Raw genomic sequence first — 22299 nt, forward strand, 5'->3', positions numbered from 1 at the left:
TTTCAGTGCACTTTATCACCTGCCGTTTCGTCCCTCACCTGTCGCTACAGGGCTTTCCAAGTGTGGGTAAACCCTTTGGGCCTGTGCAGTGGATTTTTTAGGTGAGGCACAGCGTGCGCAGAACTGACCTCACCCTTTACACCTGAGGTTTATCTGCCAGGGCCTAGCAAGCTTGGACAGTGACAGCAAAGTCCTCAGGTCATAGGTTTGATTAGAGTGTCCTTCTCTTAGATGGATGGCCTTACAGGGCTAAACGAGCTCCATCTGCCCAGGTTTGAAGTTATACTCCTGGGATGGCTGCCCGAAGGCTAGTGAGCCCATCCTGCCCATGGACACACTTTGTCTGACCCTTCAGTTGTTAAAAAAAGTGTCAAAAAAATCATTCTTTTGTATGCAAACACGAGTTTGCTGAAAAGGTAATATAACAAGAGCATGGTGATTCACAATGGCTCCAGGACTTCTTTGGATTACAGGGTGTAACTTTCACTCTGATGTTTTGAGCAGTGAGTCAGTATTTCTCAGTAATCATTCCTGATTAGACCCACGCTTTACTTGATTTTAGTTTTTTACTTTTTCGACCTTTTCTATCTGGGACAACATATTTGAATTTTGTGAGCTTCCAAGGATGAAAGTTTTATTTCTTTCACTCTCCTAATTCTTGTGCGAGTAGGATGAATTCTTTGGGGATGAATAGAAGCTATTTGGCCTATAAAACTTGCCCTTTTTTGGTTCTATCTTTCTCACATGATGTCATGCAGTTATTTTTCTGAATGACTTCAACTTGTTTGCCTCAACAAGTCTGCTATTTTATTATTTTATTATATATGTGTCCTGTAAAAATCAGCCCTGCCTCCTGCTACCATTTCTGAAGTAAGAATCTCTGATAATATCAAGTGGATTGGAAATAATTAGCAGGCATCTTATACAATTGTAATCTTACAGTTTTTCAATCTGTTGTTGTCACTGTCTCTCTATTCCATTATATTGTTGCATTTATTATAAAAGTATGACTATATTTGATACAACTATACTAGCCATAATTAAAGAAAGATATCTTCCCCCCAATCCCATCAAATTTCCTAAAAGAAAGGATTCAAAAGAGAGGAAATTCTAAAGGAACTCTAAAGATTTCTGTAAACCGAAGATTTCTGTGGACGCTGGAAAGATACAAACACAACAGACAATTCTCTCTCATCGGGCTTCACAAGTGAAAGGGACAAATTCCAGATTGCTACAATGGAATTTTGGATTGCTAAAATGGAGTTTAGCAATCTGGAGTTTGGAACAGCAATGTGAGCTAGCAAACCTGAATTTGATGACGAGATAATTCATGACACTGACTACCTTTCCTGCCTAGCTGCTTGGTTAAACAGATTTGTATAATCTGACTTTTGGCTTCTCAGTGCTAAAATAACTGCAAAGTATTTCCTGAGAAGCTTGAGGAAAAGCACTGTGCTTATATCATAGCACTTTTTCTCTACTATTTATAATAGTATTTTGTCCCTTGAGAATATCTGGAATTTAAATGGCTATTGTACACATTCTGCTTCTTCATGGTGGATACAATCAGAAAAAAACTCAGCAAGGTGTTCCAGAATCTGTGCTACTGGCAGTTCTGAACTATTGAGGAGATGTGTCCTTTCCAAGGAAAACACACATTTACATGGGATAGTCACTTTTCAAGAGAAAACAACATATATGTAGGTGACTTAGGGCAACTCTTATGGCCATAGAATACAATACTATGGAAAAGCGCTGGACTGGAAAGAATACCCCAAATGACTACAAATCTGTCCTTAATAGCTTCGATGTACTTTGTAACATTGTTTTAAGATGGCATGTGTTATTTATAAAATACTTAAAATCCTTACAAATATTCGGTTGCTGTTGGCTTCCTTTCCCTTTATCCACTTGACATACCACAGCTGTTCAAAGTTTCATTTTTAATCTGGAAATGATAGTCATATTTTAAAAATAAATTCAAACCATGCATATTCACCAATTTTTTTTCATTTCTCACTTTCTGAAAACCCTATGCAGCTACAATCATAGAATCATAGAATAGTTAGGGTTGGAAAGATCATCTAGTTCCAACTCGCTGGCACAGGCATGCACACCACCCACTAAACCATGTCACTCAAGACTCTATCCAACCTGGCCATTCACTACTTCCTTGGGCAACCCATTCCGGTGCCTCACCAGCCTCACAGTAAAGAACTTCTTCCTTATATCTAACCTACACTTGCTCTGTTTAAGTTTTAACCTGTTACCCCTTGTCCTATCACTACAGTCCCTAATGAAGAGTCCCTCTCCAGCATCCTTGTAGAGATACTGGAAGGCTGCTATGAGGTCTCCACACAGCCTTCTCTTCTCCAGGCTGAACAGCCCCAACTTTATCAGCCTGTCTTCATACGGGAGGTGCTTCAGTCCCCTGATCATTCTCATGGCCCTCCTCTGGACTTGTTCCAACAGTTCCATGTCCTTCTTATGTTGAGGACACCAGAACTGCACACAATACTCCAGGTGAGGTCTCACGCGAGCAGAGCAGAGGGGCAGGATCATCTCCTTCGACCTGCTGGTCACGCTCCTTTTGATGCAGCCGAGGATACGGTTGGTTTCTGGGCTGCAAGTACACAGTGAAGCCGGCTCATGTTCATTTTCTCATCAACCAACACCCGCAAGTCCTTCTCCACAGGGCTGCTCTGAATCTCTTCTCTACCCAGCCTGTTCTGAATCTCTTCTTTGTCCAACCTGTGGCTGTGCCTGGGATAGCTCTGACCCAGGTGTAGGACCTTGCACTTGGTTTGGTTGAACTTCCTGAGGCTGGCATTGACCCACCTCACAAGCATGTCAAGGTCCCTCTGGATGGCATTCCTTCCCTCCAGCGTATCAACAGAACCACACAGCTTGGTGTCATTGGCAAACTTGCTGAGGGCGCACTCAATCCCACTGTCCATGTCAGCGACAAAGATGTTGAATAAGACCGGTCCCAACACTGATCCCTGAGGGACACCACTCATTACTGGTCTCCAGCTGGACATCGAGCCATTGACCACAACTCTTTGTGTGCAGCCATCCAGCCAGTTCTTTATTCACCGAGTGGTCCATCCGTCAAATTGATGTCTCTCCAATTTAGATACAAGGATACTGTGCGGGACAGTGTCGAATGCTTTGCACAAGTCCAGGTGGTTGATGTCAACTGCTCTACCCCTGTCCATTAGTTCTGTAGCCCCATCATAGAAGGCCACCATCAGGCAAGATTTCCCCTTAGTGAAGCCATGCTGGCTGTCACCAAGCACCTTGTTGTTTTTCATGTGCCTTAGCATGCCTTCCAGGAGAATCTGCTCCAAGATTTTGCCAGGCACAGAGGTGAGACTGACTGGTCTGTAATTCCCTGGGTCATCCATTTTCCCCTTCTTGAAAATGGGGGTTATATTTCCCTTTTTTCAGTCATCAGGAACTTCAACTGACTGCCTTGATTTTTCAAATATGATGGATAGTGGCTTAGCAACTTCATTCACCAGCCCCTTCAGGACCCGTGGATGGATTTCATCAGGCCCCATGGACCTGTGCACGTTCAGGTTCTTAAGATGATCTTGAACCTCATTCTCTCCTACAGTGGCCCTAAGGTCTTCATTCTCACAGTCCCTGCATCTGCCTTCCAGGACTTGGGTGGCGTGGTCAAAGCATTTGCTAGTGAGGACTGAGCCAAATAAGTCTTTGAGAACTTCAGTCTTCTCCAAATCCAGGGTAGCCAGATCTCCTGATAGCTTCTGAAGGGGTCCCACATTAACCCTTGTCTGTCTTTTGTTTACTACATACCTGTAGAAGCCCTTCCTGTTATCTTTCACATCCCTTGCCAGATTTAATTCTAACTGGGCCTTAGCTTTCCTAACCTGGTCCCTAGCTTCCCAGCCAATATCCCTGTATTCTTCCCAGGTCAACTGCCCTTGTTTCCACCTTTTATAAGCTTTTTTTTTTCCTCTAAGTTTTCACAACATTATATCCAGTATGAATTTTAATCCGTTTTGGCATCAGAGGTAGAGTCTTCTAACACCTGATTATGGATGAAATTCTTTACTTTTGCAATGTCTCTTAACTAGCTTTTAAATTTGAATAATTTAAAATAAACCCACCTGAATTCAACAAATTAAACACTCCACAAAATCCTGACTAAGCTTCACAGGTTTTAAACTAGACTTCTAATTCTTTTCCCATATTCCCAAATCACATGTACAAAAAAAATAATGCCCCTCTGTTGAGACCTCTGCTTTCTGAAACTTTTTATTTGCCTCTGTTGTTTGCTGTTGCTTTATTCATAATGTAAGCATTTATAATACAGCAGGTAAAGACAATGAGGAGCACTGGTAATTAAACATGAGAAACAGTCTTTACATGCCTTTCATGTTCTTCAATACCTGACTAGGAAAAGCACAGAAAAAAAATCCATATCAGAAAGGCATAAAGGAAGGCTGTCAAAGATTCTGACTAGGCAAAGAAAGGACCCAGAAAACCTAGTTCACAAATATTTGCACTATGGGAATGTGGTAAGGGAGTCAATCTCCCTAGCAATCAAGATAAATTATGTTGCAACTGCCATTTCTCTCATTCTCTAAGTTCTCAATGAAAGAGCCAGCTGGTTAAAATCTAACCTTCTCCATCAGAGCTTATCAGACTGCGGTCTGAAGGGATCAGAAGTTGCTCCATGAATAACTATGATTTCTTGTTTGGGTTTGGTGGGTTTGGGGTTTTGCTTGTTTGCTGGTGGGTTGTTTTCTACTTTTTTTTTTCTATTAACACACTTTCATTCCTACTGGTGAAAAATAAACAAATGTATTCTGCAAGGGAAAACATGAGCAATGGAAATCAACTTTTACACTATTTTTATTCGTTTTTAAGTTAATGTTTTATGGCAGCAATGCTTGGGGTGTCTATGTATTTTTTTTTCCCAGCAAATTCAGAAATTCTGCTGTATGTTCAAAATACTGCTCTGCTTCTCATTGGAATACATATCAAGCTGTTTGACTACCTGTGCTGTGGAGGAGGGGGCTATGGAATCATTACTCACTAAATTGTATGTTATCTTGTATGTCCACCCTTTCATCTCCTTCTCTTTAGTTATGTTTTTCTAATATATTAACTATACAAATCAACTGATACAAATGACAAACTGTAAATTTCTTTGTAAATAACATGTATGTATTAGTAATTTCAAATTTTCAACTTATAATTCATCTTGCTATCTTCAGGAAATATACTGCTACTGAAGAGCTGTTTTAACCAAAATGCAAGAAAATTACAAAGAAATTGGAACTGATACCTCTCCTTCATCTTCTGTAATTTCCAGAATCAAACAAGATAATCAATACTTTCAAAAATAAATGTAGTGAAATCCAGCCGAGAATCACAGCGTGCAGCAGGACAACAACATACAGACTAGCTTAACGACTCCCCTGAGAGGGCTTCCAGAATAGCAGGATATAAGACCCTAAGGTCATCAGTAGCTCTATAACATTCTCAACTTTTCCTCATCTACAAGGAAAAGGGGAAGGTAATGTTTCCACCAATATAGTGACACAGTGAATTAATCTCTCTACCATGGTTTCCATCTGCCTCTCTCTGAGGTTAATGTTCCTTATGAGTCCTATTTCTGCTACTTAACGAGGGTGCACCAGCCTAAAGTGAGCTCTGCTATAGCATGTTGACTATAGTGGGTTTTCTTTGCTGCATATGCACACGTTTCAGTGATGAAATCCATATTCTTTGGAGGATTCACAAGTAAATACTTCATGTTACAAATCAGTCCACAGATGTTCTCTTTGCAGTAAAGATGTCAGCTTCTGATTGCAAATCCACTGCCACAGAACTCAGATGGTTCACAGGGATGTTTGTCCCAAATTATTTCATACTGTCACTCGTATTTAATGAAAGACTCAGGGAGAAAATAAAGAAGAGGGTGGACATGTGCAGCAGTCTAAAAATGAAATGCAAGGCACCAGGAAATAGAGAAGAAAACAAAATGCAAAGGAAGACTGAGTACTTCGTAAATGAAAAAAAAATACAGGCAAAGGGGATGCCAATAAATCCTCAACCTGTTCAAAAAGAACAGTATACTAAAGACCTTCACAACCCAAACTGCAAGACCACCCATTGTCAACAGGTAAATAGTAGTAATGTACTTCCAAAAGTGAAGGGATCTGGAAAAATCAAAGGTATCATCTGGCAGATTGTGGATGAAACTGTTAAACATGAAACTACAAGTCAGATTACAGATCTGTAAAATGAATGTTTAGGTTATTCCACAGTTTATTTGTAAGAACACCCTTAAAAATTAATGCTCGGATATTAAGACATATTAGAAACTGAAAACAAATACAGTAAGATCATCACAATTCAGTGTTTAAAATTAAAAGTGTAATTAAACTTGCTTTCACTTCGCTATTGACAATGACTATCTCCAGGGTTCTGGACCACGTGGATTTTATACCAAGTGACAAACAGGATCTAAGATAAACCCAAGGAAAGCTGAGTAGGTTTCTTTTTGAGGTCTTGTGGAAGAAAGTGCAACAGTTGATCTCATTCATGTAAGAAACACAGAAAGCTAGACGGCAACTAGAGTGCATGCTAAGAAACAAAGAAAAAAGCAACTAGCATTGGACAAGCATAATCAATGTATTGGTTTTCAGAAGATGAGCCAGCCTGGGATCTTACTCACTGAAATCAACAGCAAAATTCTACTAACTTTAGATAGAGCAGAATATCAAAGCCAGATTCTGTTCCAAGCCCGAAATGTACCAACACAGTTGTATTTTTATTGAGGTAAACAGAACAGAACAGAAAAAGGTGGTGTTTAGATCCAGGCTTAAGGCAAGGAAAAAAATTAGACAAAAGTTTGGCTATTGCTACTATGAGAAGAAGTAAACTCAAAGAACTCTCCCAAGATAGAGAGAAAGAAGATACAAGAAAAAAGCAAAAGCATAATCAAGCACTTCACATACATTAATTTTAGATGATGTACAAACTAAATTAAATCTTTGCAAAAACCTCATGACAGCTGGAATGATGCTAAATGCCCAAGTTCAAGTAGTAAAATAAGTAGCAGATGCAGCTGTGTTTTTTCTCTAGAGCTGTATTTCTACAAGTAAATTCATTACTTCAACAGGTTCAGTGACTGCTGCTATTGCTAGCTGTTGTGTTCATACCACTTTGGTAAGATACTTACTGCAGTGACAGGTGGTAAAGCAACGCTTTTGCTTTCATTTCCACTATCACCCCTAAGTGTTGTATCTTTTATGTGCTAGAATCCAGGGCTCTTTCAAAGACTTAACAGAAGAAAGTTAAGTAAAGGAACATACATATTTGAACGGTACACAAATGTATGCAAGTGTTAGATATCCAACATGTTTAAAATACATGGCTGTAATGTTTGAAGAAAAAGGAAATCCTGAGCAGAATCCCATAACTAATGATACTTCTAGTAGGTTTAAAAATAAAGTGGATCCAACAGGCTCTGAAAGCTGCAAGATGCAAAGGATGCAGCAAACTCACTGGAGTTAGATTGTGGCACTGGAGTAACTTGTTGAAAGTCAGCTCCCCAAAACACTGAGTTACCAGCAAAACAGTATTTTCCACACACTTGAAGGGAACTGAAAAGCTTTTTGGCACAACTGAAGGAGATTTTAGCGGACAAGCAAAATATTGAGGAGTATGCTAGAATCCCAGAGATACCTCTGCCAGTGTCTCATTAGAAATCAGCAGTAAGAAACGTAATAGTTGACTTATACAGGATATTTGTTTACGGCACAAACTTTTCAAAACTTCAATATGCTCAGGAGATAAATACAGTCAGTATAAAATAATCGTTTAGATGTAGATTATTTAATTCTAAACACTATGTTTACATCCACAAAATGACAGCATAAAATAAAAAAGTATCTGGAGCTAAGGGTTTTGATTTTGGGGGCCTTCTCTCCTTTATGGCACTTCATATACGTACTAATTTCTGACACAAACTGTAAAACTAAGATTGTCTACTCAGTATTTCTGACAATCACACTAATTTTATCTAACAGACACTGGAGACATCACAAGGTGAGGGACGACTTGCTGATTTCCCTTTGCAAGTTACACGTGTGACTTTCTATGTGCATTTGTGTGTGCTTATGAGATGACTGGAATTTTGCTGCTTGTGATTTAATTCACTGCATCGTTCTGCCATCATCTGTATGATGAACTCTTTTTGTTTTCAGTTTAAGATGTGAGCACCCAGACTGCTTAGTCATAGTGCAGTGAGGAACCCCAAATTTAAACAGAGTAATCATAAACAATCAGTCACCAAAAATATTAATTATTAAAGATGATTAAGGCCTGAGGAAGAATAACATTCCAGTGAATTACTTCTTTTTTATTTCCCCAAACATCTAAATTCTTACAAAAATCCTAAATTATAGAATCCCTACACTTACTACTAATTTAATAACGTACTACTACAAGGAGTGACGGGAATTAAAGAGAGCAGAATTAATGCTACAGATTTGAAAATAATTCATTTATAAAGCTACCTTATTGTAACTCATGTAAGGTAGTTCACATGTAAAGCTAATATTGTAAAGAAAAATCTCTAACTTTCAAATATGATTAAAATGCAGATCTTTTGCAATTCAGTGGTTTTGTAGAATCCCTCAGACAGATTATGTTCCTTAATTCAACATCATCAGATATAACTGTCATGTCTCCTAACTCTCTTAGGAGCAGGTGAAAACGCTAAGTAACTGCAACTGCTTTATAACCATTAACTGTTGGTAACATCAAGTACAGCCAACCTTTTACACACTGCACTTTTTTCCAGCTATCCACATCTACAGCTTAGGTCTGTAACTTTTTATGCTAAGTCCACAAAACAAAAACTGGGGGGAAACTATTACAGTTCACTGCTGAACATGTAAAATTAAGCTGCTATTTGTTAAATTTTAATATAGAGAGCTGTGAACTCCAGTGACCACAAAGCCAACATTCCTTTGGATCTGCAGCCCTGTTCCGGGCCAGGCACTGCCAGCTGAGCTGCAGAGCACACAGGCAGATGCAGGGAACTTTTTCAGCAGCTTGCCAAGAAATTCCTCTACCAGAGCTCCCCAGCTGTGGTCAAACACTTCAGAAACAGCTGTGATGATAGTTCTTTTACAGTTTTTCACCATCCTCAAGTCCCAGGAAGTGGAATGGACTTCCTGAACCAGCTAGGTCCAGTTGGATCACCTTCAACAGTTAAAGATGACTGAATTCATTATGCCCCTAGGTCTGCACTGAAAGGCATCTGCATTCCAGTCACACTAAGACCTCTCAGGGGACAGAGCATACGCAACAGCTCTGTGGAGCTGGCATGCCTATATTCCATGTGGAGGCTACGGGAATAATTAGGAATAGAATTATCAAAGATTCGGCTGTTCCAATTTAGCATGCAGTGATCACACCAGGGGTAATGCCCAAAAGGGTTAAAATTTGGTAAAATACGTAGATTGTCACAGAAATAACAAAAAACACATGCTCAACAGGCAGGCCACTTTCCTGCCAACATCAAACCTCAATTCCAAGCCTTTGGGTCATTCCAGTATTTCAAAGAAAAATAAGTTGCCAGACCTTTGTTTTTTAATGAGGACAATACAGAACGCTGGCCTCTAGCTTAGTTTAAAAAAAAATAAAAATTATTTAAAAACAAGATTACCATGTTTGCACTGGAAATACAAAAGATTTCTGTTCTACAATCTCTCCTTTTTAATAGCAAATGTATTATTAGTGTAAATCGTTCTACAAATTATGGGTCCAAATTTTTTTCTAAATTGGTTTCTGGGGGCTTGGAGAAGATTCTGGTCTTGGATTTGTTTTTTTTAAGGGTTGCTACAGTACTGAGAAGTAGCCAAACTAAGTCCCAGGCTATCACATCTGGATACAGCAAGATAATTTCTAGGAATACTTATTTAGAATACTCAGACTCTTGGACCAAGTACCAAAGCATTCACCCTGCACAATCTGAAGCTTGTGCACCTTCATTCTCAATTATATTCTTTTCATTTTTAATTATATTCTTCATATGCAGGAAAATATGTACATATGACATATATCATATGTACATGATAAGTAACATATCATGTTACAAGATTACAAGCAGCTGTAATGTAGTGTACACTGATGTCAAATAAGAACACTTAAAATTGCCTTTTAGTAATTTTTAATCCTAAATGCTCTATTGTAGATTGGCATTTTTCACTTTTGAAAGTCAGTCATTTGATATCTGAAAAGCTGTTAACATTGTGAGCTTTAGCTGTCAGATTCATATGTACATCAGTCAGTATAAGTAAAGCAATTGAATGCAAAAATGGTCAACATGACAGTGAAAGCATGGATGATGGAGTGAAGTCAACACAATTTAGGTGCTGACATAAAAGGTTTCCCTTGTCTCTAGCCACACATTCTCATTCTCTCCCCTTGAACCAGCATCTTCTGACAAGATCCTTATCAGAAGACCTCTTTTGATAGTTTCCAGCAAGTTCAGGAAATGAAGAAGGCAGAAGATTTTTCTTACAGAGAAGGAAATCATCTTGATAATCTTAAAGGTCTTTTCCAACCTAGCTGATTCTGTGATTCTGCCAGATTAGTTCCCTGAACTGGTATAACAGAGAGAAAGGATCCAGGATCAGGATGACCGTTGCCATCAGGAATAGCTCTTAAGACTGGCTCAGCCAGATATGCAAACTGCATGCAAAGGGTAGCACAAAACCAAGCAGAAGTGATGTTGTTCCAGTGCCGCTGCAGAAATTTTACTGTGTGCAAGTCAAAAGTAACAGATGCTGATATTATTCTCTTTGGAACTATAGCCGGAGAAAAAAAAAGTTGTGGCTCCAGGGGTGATGGAAGCCAAAATTCTGCTTCCAAGCCTCTAGCCTGGTATGAGGTTTAAAGGTATCATCTTTTTATTTATAAAGTACTACTAAATGAGACTTGGTTCTTATTTTGAGTGATGAACATTAGTAAATAAAGCATATAGAAATGGATTATTATTGATGCATCAAGAAATAAGCTGTAATACACAAGGCTTGATGCTGCTCAAGACCTTATGTTGTCCTCAATGTGATCTTTACAACAAAACAACCAAACCAAACCAAACCAAAGTAAGAAAAGAATACTTTAGAATTATATAAAATAAGTTTGAATGTGACTACTGGCAATATGTCATCTCCTGCTCAAAGCAGAACTAATGTTGAAGTTAGAGCAGGTTTCCCTGGAACACATCTAGTTAAGTTTAGATTCCTCCCACCCCAGACTTTTCTGGAGAGAAAAAACACTGTCTCCTTGCATGCCTTGTTCCAGTCCCCAGGTCACCTAGGTGGTCCTCTGCTGATCCCTCTCCAGTTTGTCAGTATCTCTGGGGAGCCCAAAACCAGACGCAGTACTTAGATGAAACTCACAGTGGAATAACCACTTAACCTTACCTTGCACAGAGCCAGTTGTTTCACCACGGAAGCCAACCAGTTTGGTCAGGCACAGTTTCCGCAAGCACCTTCCCTTCTGAGACCCATGAATATTCTCCTAAAACTAAGATATGAAAATGCTGATTGTTTAAATGCTTGTAGTCCAAAAAATAACATCTATATTGAGTTATAGGTTTGTTATGGAAAAATTTAAGACATTCACAAACATCTTGTCAGCTTATCTTCAGAGCAAACATCAAATTATTTAAAACAAACCTGGAAAGGTATGGAATAGGATTTTGTTGCATCAGTTTTTCTTATGTTTCTGATTTATAATCAATGTAAAATTCTGCTCAGAGAACTACTGGCTATATATTTTTAAGATTTACATAAAGCAGCTCCTGGCTTTGTAACTAACTTTATACTTCGAAGTTATGTGGTGAGTCAATTCTCAGTTTTTATATTTTATTCCACTCTAACACTTGTTTACATATTCTGCACATAAGCAGCAGTCAGGTTAAGTATTGTGTGAAATGGAGAATGCCACCAGTACAGCGTGTACATAAAATACTCAAAACTGTTAAGAAACTACATTTGAGGCAGCATATGTTACAATGTGGAAAATCTATCCCTGAACAAAGTATGACTGCTGGTTGCGGTTATGAAATTGCTGTATCATTAAATACCTCAGAGGATGTGAAGTCAACCATATGCTGTCAGGGCTGAGTCATACATGTCTCAGACATGGGACTGCGGAAAACATCCCACCCTAGCAGCTCCCAGTCAGGAGGGAAAATAAAAAGACAATGGGGCGCCTGAGCCAGACATCAATGTATTCATCTAAACCCTTCCTGCAAGCCAGCCTTTGGAGCTATGGAATTCCAAAAAAAAAAAAAAGCTGAAAGGAAGATCAAATGTTACGACTGGAACCTCAAAAGCTAAAGCATTTGTGAAATGCCATGAATCACAGAAACAGAAAACTTGTGCATGAAAGGAACAGCAAGGCACACTGTTCTAACTGTGGGCCAGCCAAGTGGGAAGGAAACTGACTTTAGAATTCTGACACTGACATGCATGCAACATAACTTAGAAAAGTTCTGTACAGAAATGGATGACAAGGAGCACACAGACTATGGCCAAAACAACACTCAACGCTGAGGAAGTATACACAGCATATTTAGTGTTCGCTCTTCTGTATGATTTTTTGTGCCACCTAATATAAAGAATCATTGATTTTAGGGAACTTTTACATCTCTGTTTGTCTACATCAATTATCACATTCTTCTAAGAGGAAAACTGTAAACCCTGAGAGGAAAACGGGGGCTAAAGGAAAAGATGTGTATAATCTGCCAGAGAACCTAGAGACACAGGCATCAGTACTCGTCCGATAGGGTGGTGGAGACAAGTCTCATATTTACCATTAAATAGAAAACAAATCATCCTGGCTGGAAACTGAACCAGAAAGAAAACTGCTTCCAACTCTGATTAAACAAAGCTTAAATGTATATGAGCTTAGAGGGCTAGAATGGAAACAGAGCAATCCAATCCATTTCCAGCTGACGTGACATTATGAAGCTTGTGACAAGCCTGTGTTTCTTCTCACTATTGCAAAAGTTGAACATGACAGGTCGGTTGTCCAATTTTCACTTTCAATAAAAGTTAACACAGTTATGAAACACTCCGTGCAGTTATACTTACAAATAGCTCTTCACTACCTGAGTGCTCTTCATTACGTAACTTGAACTACATTTGAGCTGCTCTGTATTTTGATATTCCTCCTATGTTCTTAGCCAAATACCAGAGGAAGATTTCCTGCCTGAGGTAAGCACTTGTTCCTAATGAAAATATATATTCTTCAACATTGTAAAATTATATCCAAGCTACTAAACTGGAATTTCAAACCATTTATAGATACATATATCAAAAATAAGAACAACATTCAGAGCTCTTAACGTTGTAGTAACTAATTCTGTCCTTGACTTCTTTACTTACAAGAACCATTTGACTGCAGCTTTTCAGGGTAATCATTTGCATTTTTAATATTTTCAACTCCTCTTCATTATAATGTATTTCTAATGTGTTCTTAGGACAAAAGTATGAGGATGCATTGTCATTGTCTTCTTATTTTCTGAGTAGAGAACCACATGCGGAAACTCTGGAAATCACACATTAGCGCTATGTTCAAGTTAAACCATGTCCAAATGGCTTTGACTGCCATGCACTTCAAAGCATTGGCAAGCCACCACACAGCATTCTTCCAAGCTTTGCTTGATTTCCATAGTGGTGAGTCATGACCATAAAAGAAGCTATGTGAATGTTGGTTTGTTGGGGCTTTATTCTCCACACAGGAAAAAAATAAAACATTAATAAAAAATAAGGTTGAGAGAACACTATGGAAGTGTTCTTTAGGCAGATCAAAGTGGCCATTTTTTTCCACCTGGGACACCCAGTTAAAGCATTTGTTATTAGAGATCTCACTGTGACTCACATGCTACAGTGCCCAGCACAGATTTAACCTACTCTTAACCCTTCAACAAAACCTGGCAAAGAGATATATAGCCTTCTATGAGGAAGTAACTAGGTGGATGGATGATGGTAGAGCGGTAGATGTGGTTTTTCTTGATTTCAGTAAGGCATTTGATAGTGTCTCCCATAGCATCCTCATAGATAAGCTAAGGAAGTGTGGGCTTGACGATCAGGTAGTGAGGTGGATCAAGAGCTGGTTGAAAGGAAGAAGGCAGAGAGTTGTAGTCAATGGGGCAGAATCTAGCTGGAGGTCTGTGACTAGTGGAGTGCCTCAGGGGTCGGTGCTGGGACCAGTGCTGTTTAATATTTTCATCAACGACCTGGATGAGGGAACTGAGTGTACCCTCAGCAAGTTCGCTGATGACACTAAACTGGGAGGAATGGCTGACACACCAGAAGGCTGTGTTGCCATTCAGGGAGACATGGATAGGCTGGGGAGTTGGGCGGGGAGAAACCTGATGAAATTCAACAAGGGCAAGTGCAGAATCTTGCATCTGGGGAAGAACAACCCCATGTACCAGTACAGGTTGGGGGTTGACCCGCTGGACAGTAGTGAAGGGGAAAGAGACCTGGGGGTCCTGGTAGACAGGAGGATGACCATGAGCCAGCAATGTGCCCTTGTGGCCAAGGAGGCCAATGGCATCCTAGGGTGTATTAGAAAGGGTATGGTTAGTAGGTCAAGACAGTGTCATGGTTTAACCCCAGCCAGACAGCTTGTTCGCCCATTCCCCCCCCCTTCTTGCCCTCCCCCTACTCCTGAAAGGATGGAGAGGAGAATCAGAAAGAATGCAAATCCCACGGGTTGAGATAAGAACAGTTTAGTAACTAAGGTATAACACAAATCACTACTGCTACCACCAATGATAATAATGATAAAGGAAATAACAAAGGAAGAGAATACAACACCTCAGCACCAGCCGACTGATAACTCGCCCCCCCAGCCCTACCAAGCACCGACCGATACCTCCTCCAGCCCTGCAGTCCACTTAGCCCTTCCAGATAACTCTCCATTACCTCCTGGGCATGACGCGCTGTGGTATGGAATACCTCTTTGGTCAGCTTGGGTCAGGTGTCCTGTCTCTGCTTCCTCCTGGCTTCCCCTCCTCCCTGGCAGAGCATGAGGCTCACGAAGTCCTTGGCCAAACCAAAGCATCATTGTTATCAGCTCTGTTCCCAGCCTGAAAGTCAAAACACAGCACTGCACCAGCTACCAAGAAAGAGAAAAATGACTGCTACTGCTATACCCAGGACAGACAGGTTCTCCTCCCCCTCTACTCTGCATTGGTGAGGCCGCATCTGGAATATTGTGTCAAGTTCTGGGCCCCTCAGTTCAAGAAGGACAGGGAATTGCTTGAAAGAGTCCAGCGCAGAGCCACAAAGATGATTAAGGGAGTGGAACACCTCCCTTATGAGGAGAGGGTGAAGGAGCTGGGTCTCTTCAGCTTGGAGGAGACTGAGGGGTGACCTCATCAGTGTTTACAAATATGTAAAGGGTGGGTGTCAGGATGGTGGATCTAGGGTTTTTTCCAGTGATGTCCAGTGATAGGACAAGGGGCAATGGGTGTAAACTGGAGCATAGGAGGTTCCACGTGAATATCAGGAAACACTTGTTTACTGTGAGAGTGACAGAGCACTGGAACAGGTTGCCCAGGGGGGTTGTGGAGTCTCCCACATTGGAGATATTCAAGGCCCGCCTGGACAAGTTCGTGTGTGATGTACTCTAGGTTACCCTGCTCTTGCAGGGGGTTTGGACCAGATGATCTCTTGAGGTCCCTTCCAACCCTTGGGATTCTGTGATTCTGTGAAACCCGTTATGTCTCCAAATCTGACAGAGTTTGGTGTCACTCAATCTAGAGCATTCCATCTTCTCTTGGGCTTATCACTTAAAGAAAAAAAACAAGTATGGCAAAGTCTTCGTCATGTAGCTCATAGAAAGTTTAATGTCTGGTAAAACTAGACATCAAAGATAATGAGGGAAGTATTAATGTATATCATGAATTTGCATTACCACAAATTCTGATACAGAGATTATGAAATCTTTGTCTTTTCTATTGAAAAGCATTTTAAGGGCTGTCATCAGATCCATACTGAATGAGAAGATCTGCATGTCCTTAAACAAAATTATTCCTCTGTCCATGTTTTTAAATGCAAACCATTCTTTAAACTGTTTGTAAAAAAAGACAGCTGCTTGCAAAATTTTGTTTTGTAAAATACTTCTCCAGAAATATTTCCTCTCTAGCATTTCAGTTTTTTGCTTAGAGATATAAAACTGATTTCTATTCCAACTATATAAAGTAACATACTTATGTCAGTGTAGGACAGGGGATGCTCTACCAAATCTGAACATCATACCCTTTTCTTAAAAAGCTGAACAAAAAAGAATTCTGTAAAGCACATACCCATACAGTTACAGTCAAATAACCCAATCCTGCAAATAGTGCTCAAAATAGGACAAAATGCATTTCATTCTTTTTCTTCTTTATGAATATCCATTTGAGAATACATTAGACTCAGAGGCTTGAATCTCAAGGGAGAAAAATGAGAGAAAACAAAGCTGAATGAAATCTGAAGTTCAGATATCTTTTGGAACTCCATACTCATTTAGGAAAGCCCTTCACTTCAGGGTGGCAAAGTCAACATCTGAGATCTTTCACTGAATTACCAGTTTTGTGTAGCAAAACATACAGCAATAGTAGTTGCTGCTATTAACTGTCAAAAAAGTCTGTCTTCAAGAACAGAGAGTCAGAGATGAAAGTATTGGAAATATAACATTCTTGTGCAACATTAGGTATCAACCTTCTTTGTCCAGTCTATTCAGTAATCAACAAAAGGATGATTCATCTCAAGTCTGAAGTTTGATGATTCATCTCAACTGAAGTTTGTCATAAAAACCCCACCAAACCTTTCCTTTGGAATATTTCTGTTTCTTAGTATCTTCATTAGTAAGATTTTCTGAAGGATATTATAATTTCCCTATTCCAGGCACAAACTGCAGAATACCAAACCTCATGCTGCAGTGGTAATAAATAATTACTTATCAGAAAGAAAAATGTTAGGTAGGTGAAGCCTGATATGGGCTTACATGTTAACAGTTTTCGTACTGGGGGAAATGTCTTTTATAAAGCAGCCTGGCAAAAGTAACTGTAATGGGGGCCTACAAGAAACCTGGGAAGGGATTGTTTACAAGGGCATGTAGTGGCAGCAAAACAGGGAATGGCTTTAACCTGACAGAGGGGAGCTTGAGATGAGCTCTTAGGCAGAAGTGCTTCCCTGTGAGGATGCTGAGGCGCTGGCACAGGGTGCCCGGAGAAGCTGTGGTTGCCCCATCCCTGGCAGTGTTCAAGGCCAGGTTGGATGGGGCTTGGAGCAACCTGGTCTGGTGGAAGGTGTCCCTGCCCATGGCAGGGGGTTGGAACTGGATGAGCTTTAAGGTCCCTTGAACCCAAACCAGTCTGGGATTCTATAATAACTCAAACATGGGTACATTTAGCTTTCTTTAATCTCACTGTCCACACATCAATAGCTCCTTCTGACAAACCGGTCTGCTTTCAGGCAGTCAATGCTCTGATCTGCAGTTGTGAGCCCACGACACCACCTCTTCTTTCTGCACACTGGGAGAAGGCTTCACTCAGCCATCCTTCCTGGACTGCTGCGGCAGGCTCATGCAGCTAACTCTGATTCCAGAACCTCACATTTATTCTGAAATAACTGGGCAGCAATCTAGACTGGTAAATTATTTCTCCCAGCCACTCATGACCCGCCCATTTAGCATCTTCTCTAAGGAGACAGTACACTGACTTCTGTCAGAACTGAAGAGATTTGTTTGGTTTTTAAGGATCAATATGAATGCTGTCAACCTCTGAAATAGCTGGTGAAATTCAGCTAACAGAGGCATAAAAGAATGAGACACAAGTTGTGAAAACAAAGTGAAAGAATGAACAAGAAGCTTTTCTGTTTGGGAAAAAAAAAATCCATCAGGAAAAGTGTTAAATACCAAAAAACATAACGAGAGAGCATGTGTGTTGGTGTGTTTCACAAACATGCCACTGTATCATTCTTCACTGTTATAAATGAAGTGTTGTTGACTCACAGACTTTCCAGAGGTTGATTTTGTTTGGTTTTGTTTTAAAGTGAAGGCAACAATTGTGGCATTGCTTTTGTTTCTGAAGTGTGTCTATGCTGCTTTCTGCTTTTTTAACTGAAAGATGCCCAGAATCAGGGATTTCATTTAAATTAGTCTATTCATTTTAATATGTATCAGGACTTAGACATCCTGTGAGTGCCAGATTACCCACCCTTCTTACTTGAAATAATTTGATTTTTTTTTTCCCCCTTCAGTTACAACTTATTTCTTGAGAAATAGTTCTGGGTTGGATAATTGCAGACCATGAATCAGAGGTCAAAACTATCCAAAAGACACTAAAGCAATCATCTGGGGCTAGAAAAAATGAAAAGCTTATTGTGTTTCAGTTTTTCAACTATAAAAATTACTTTAAAACTGTACATAACAGACACGACAGCTGTTTTCAGTGGACAAAGCTTTATATGAATTTCTCCTTCATGCAAACCTACCGATCTCTTTCTAATTTCTAAGGAGCATTAAGGAAACCTTCAATTACAATGCTCAGCCAACACTGAAAGTTGTATGAGTACAATTATTGCTTTGAAGATTCTAGCACCTGTACTACCTTACTTTCTTGCTGTTCCAAATAGCTGATAATACACTAGCATCACTCATTTCCTGGTAAGACTTTCCAGCAGGGAAAATTAGTTATAAGCCCAAGTAAGACCTTGTCACCTTTGAGGTGACACAGTTCAAAAGACACTAGATTGTCCCAGATATGTTCAGTGTCTAGAAAAAAAGATCTGAAAAAGATTAAGACATCCACAGTAGGGTACCAATCCCTGTTTGACCCAGCCAGTGCACACCATTTGACCTACAAGGGCTGCTGTACACCATATACCTGTAACTACAACGCATGCTGCAGAGGAACACGCACTTGGCTCCCTGAAGACAGTAATTATCTGATGACTTTAAATTATTATTCTGCAAAACAAGCAGGAAATACATTTTCTGAAATACCAGTTACATACATGAAAATACTGTGAGCTGGTTTTAAGCACAGTCTTGCAGCTTGTGCAGAGAAGCCCTGGATGGACAAAAAGATTTTGTGTAGTTGGATACTGAAGTCCAAAACTCTGATGATCCTTCTAATCTCCTGATTAAATCTGTAGGAACCTGAAGGTATCACTACAACAAAGTTCCCTGTGCATCTAAACATTTTTCAGAACAGCTCATACTGAAGAAATAAAACCATCCCAAGCTTTATTATGCATACCCTTTCCAGGAGGGACAGAATGTGTCTCCAAGATGTAAGGTCAGCAACATGGATGGATTCTGGATTCATCTTTCCCTGTTCTTTGTCACTATATGGTGTTTACGTAGAATCTGAGTCACAGAGAGATGAGAACAACCATGCTGATCAGCTCTGACCAGTGCACAAAGACGGACAGCTGTCAGGAGCCTCATCTGGGAATTCCCAAGCTTTCATTCTGAATTAGCTGTAGCTAATGACAGCTTTCAAGGTGGTTTTGAGAGTGACTAATGTAATGACAGTGTCTCTGTTGATCTCTGTGGAACCATGAGTGATTACCAAAGGGTAATTTTTTTTGAGAAAGTAAGGGGAAAAAAGAATGAAAAAGGAATAAGAAACCCAGACAAATAAACAGACCATATGTATAATCTATGCATTCAACTTCTAGTCATATTCAAAACCCTATTTTTGTTAAATAATATTCAAAGTATGCATTAACTTAATGAACAGCCTCCAGTAGACTGGAGTTCTACAGCTTCAGCTCTTGTCTAGATGAAGAATATAGGAATTTAAAGATCATAAAAATGTGAAAGTAAAGCTGTAACTTTTCAAATAAAAGATTTCCTACTTCCAGTGGACATACATCTGTATGAAACATGTTTGCTGTTAAGTGGAGCTCATGAGAGCCAAATGGATCCAGCATTAATTTGTAATTGTTTCAAACATACATGATACTATGGAACATTATGCCAAAATCAGATGAGAAAAGTAAAGCTGCTTAGAAAATACAGCCATGCTCAACAATTTCCGCTAAGTTGGGTTTTGGCACTAGAAAGATTCCTATGACCCAATTTCCACCTGCTTATTTGCTTTATATACCATCCAAAGTAAAGTACCAAATGGGAAACTGCTAAGCAAAAGGTAACAAAACAAGGTTTTTAACAGTTTGCTGTGTGAATGACATTATTTCTCCACTTAACTTATGGAAAAACAATAATTCAGGTTAGAAAAGTGATGGAGAGTTACAGTTCTTAAGGAAGTGTGAGTTAGAATACTGACCAAATCTTGTTTTGACAATTTATAGCAGCAAACGATCACAAAAAGTTACTGTAGTTAGTATATAAATCCCAAGATTTATATATCTCTGCCTGTGAGTTTCACATAACAGAAATGTAAGAGTCAATAATTCAGTAACAAGTAACACAGACACAAATATTAAAATCAAAGTCCTAGATCATTTTCAAACAGATGGCTTCCTAATGGCTTGGTTTATTGAAATAAATTTTACTTAAGCTTGTCAGGGGAAGACAGTTTAACTGGAAACCTATTTAATCACTTCTAATTGCGTATGTACAAAATAGTCCAAGCTAATGCAGGCTAAGTTAGCAAATTTCATGATGCAAATGTGACATAATATTGGCAAATGTAACAATGGCAAAGTTTTAACATTTCAAGCAGAAAATTTCTCCAGGAGGTAAAACTGATGTCTTAAAATTCTGGGGAGAAATACACTGGTGACTCTCCCTTATGTATAGCCCTTCAAAAAGCTTTCTCTCAGTCTTTTTCAGCTTCCTAAGAAATGTCAAGAACCAAATCCATTCAAGCCACTTCAATTGCACCTGTTTGTACAAGGTTTGAACTGTAACTTGTTGTCTGAAGTTGATTTTGTTTCCAAATATCTCATTAAATACTGTTATTTATTAACCCAGTCAGTTTGAAGATCTATTGGTTTACACAGGTCTGTGCAAAAATAAAATTAATTTCAACCTAAGGACATTTGGTTTGGGTGTTTTGTATATTAATTCCATATTTTTATTAAAATGCATTTAATAAAATTCATTTATTAGTATACATAAAGAGATGCACTTTAGAATTTTTAAAGGAAAGTCAAAGACAATAACTTCAGATTAATAACTGAAATAAGGTTAAATGTAATAATAAAGTAATAGTAATAATAGTAATGATTTTTAATTAAAAGGGGGATAACAAAGAAAGAGAGAGGAATAAAATCCAGGAAGCTCAGGTGATGCACAGTGCAATTGCTCACTGCTCACTGACCGATGACCAGCCCGACCTGAGCAGCAACCAGTGGCTCCCAGCCAGCTCCTCCCAGTCTCTATTACCTGAGCTCTGTGGTATGGAACACCCCTTGGGCTAGTTTGGGTCAGGTTTCCTGGTTTCCTGCCTCTGCTCCCTCATGGCTTCTTGTGCTCCTCCTCACTGTCAGAGCAAGAGAGACTGAAAAGTCCTTGACTTAGTGTAAGCTCAACTTAGCACCAGCTAAACCATCAGTGTGTTATTAATATTGTTCTCAGACTAAAGCCAAAACACAGCACTGCACCAGTTCTAGGGAGAAAACTAACTCTATCCCAGCTGAAACAAGGACGTAGGGTTAAGATTCTTCTCAAATAAATTGTCACTGAAAGGCAAGTTCAATTTGCTCTTGACATTGCTATTGTTCTGCACCTGATGAGAAAAGAGCTGGGCAGTTCCAGAAAACTATTCGTTCTCACTAGACCTCAAAACCTGTGCTAGCATAAGATGAACCATCTTCCAGAAGGGTTTATTCCTACTGAAACTGATGTGTAGCTTCAACTAGATGAAGCTTTAATTAGTTGTTTCAATGAAATCAATCCTCTTATGTTTGGAATGTGAGTACCTCAATCTCTGATTTAGGAGTAGACGCTCAAGTGTTTCTCATCCTTAGAAATGGCAGAAAATTAATGCAGAAAGAAAATGTTTGGCAACTCATCTTGCCAATTTAAAGTTTTGAGGGAACTGTAAAGGTTTCCTATCACAGAACTTATCCATGCCGAACGCCTGCTACCATGGCTCCCGTTGGGGAGCTGAGGGAGGGATCACAAACTTGGTAATTTCTCTCTCATCGACATAAATAATAGATGTTACTTCAGCCTTCAAGACGAGAAATAATGTGGAAACTAACAATTGTTCACCTTTACAATTGAGATCACCATGTACACAAAAAATTCTACAAG

General features: G+C 39.4%; 1 long non-coding RNA gene across 1 annotated transcript in view; it reads left to right on the forward strand.

Annotated features, from left to right (window-relative positions):
- The first annotated feature begins 360 nt into the window (after nt 1-360).
- Nucleotides 361-22299, forward strand: part of LOC133224549 (uncharacterized) — a 34103-nt gene continuing 12164 nt past the window's right edge. The window contains exon 1 of the long non-coding RNA XR_009728879.1: nt 361-416. This is a non-coding gene — a long non-coding RNA (uncharacterized LOC133224549). The remainder of the gene's footprint in view (nt 417-22299) is intronic.

The sequence above is a fragment of the Neopsephotus bourkii genome, unplaced genomic scaffold, assembly GCF_033783945.1.
Source record: "Neopsephotus bourkii isolate Nb327-2 ecotype Australia unplaced genomic scaffold, CSIRO-AGI_Nbou_v1 NB_1706, whole genome shotgun sequence".
Lineage (NCBI taxonomy): Eukaryota > Metazoa > Chordata > Aves > Psittaciformes > Psittacidae > Neopsephotus > Neopsephotus bourkii.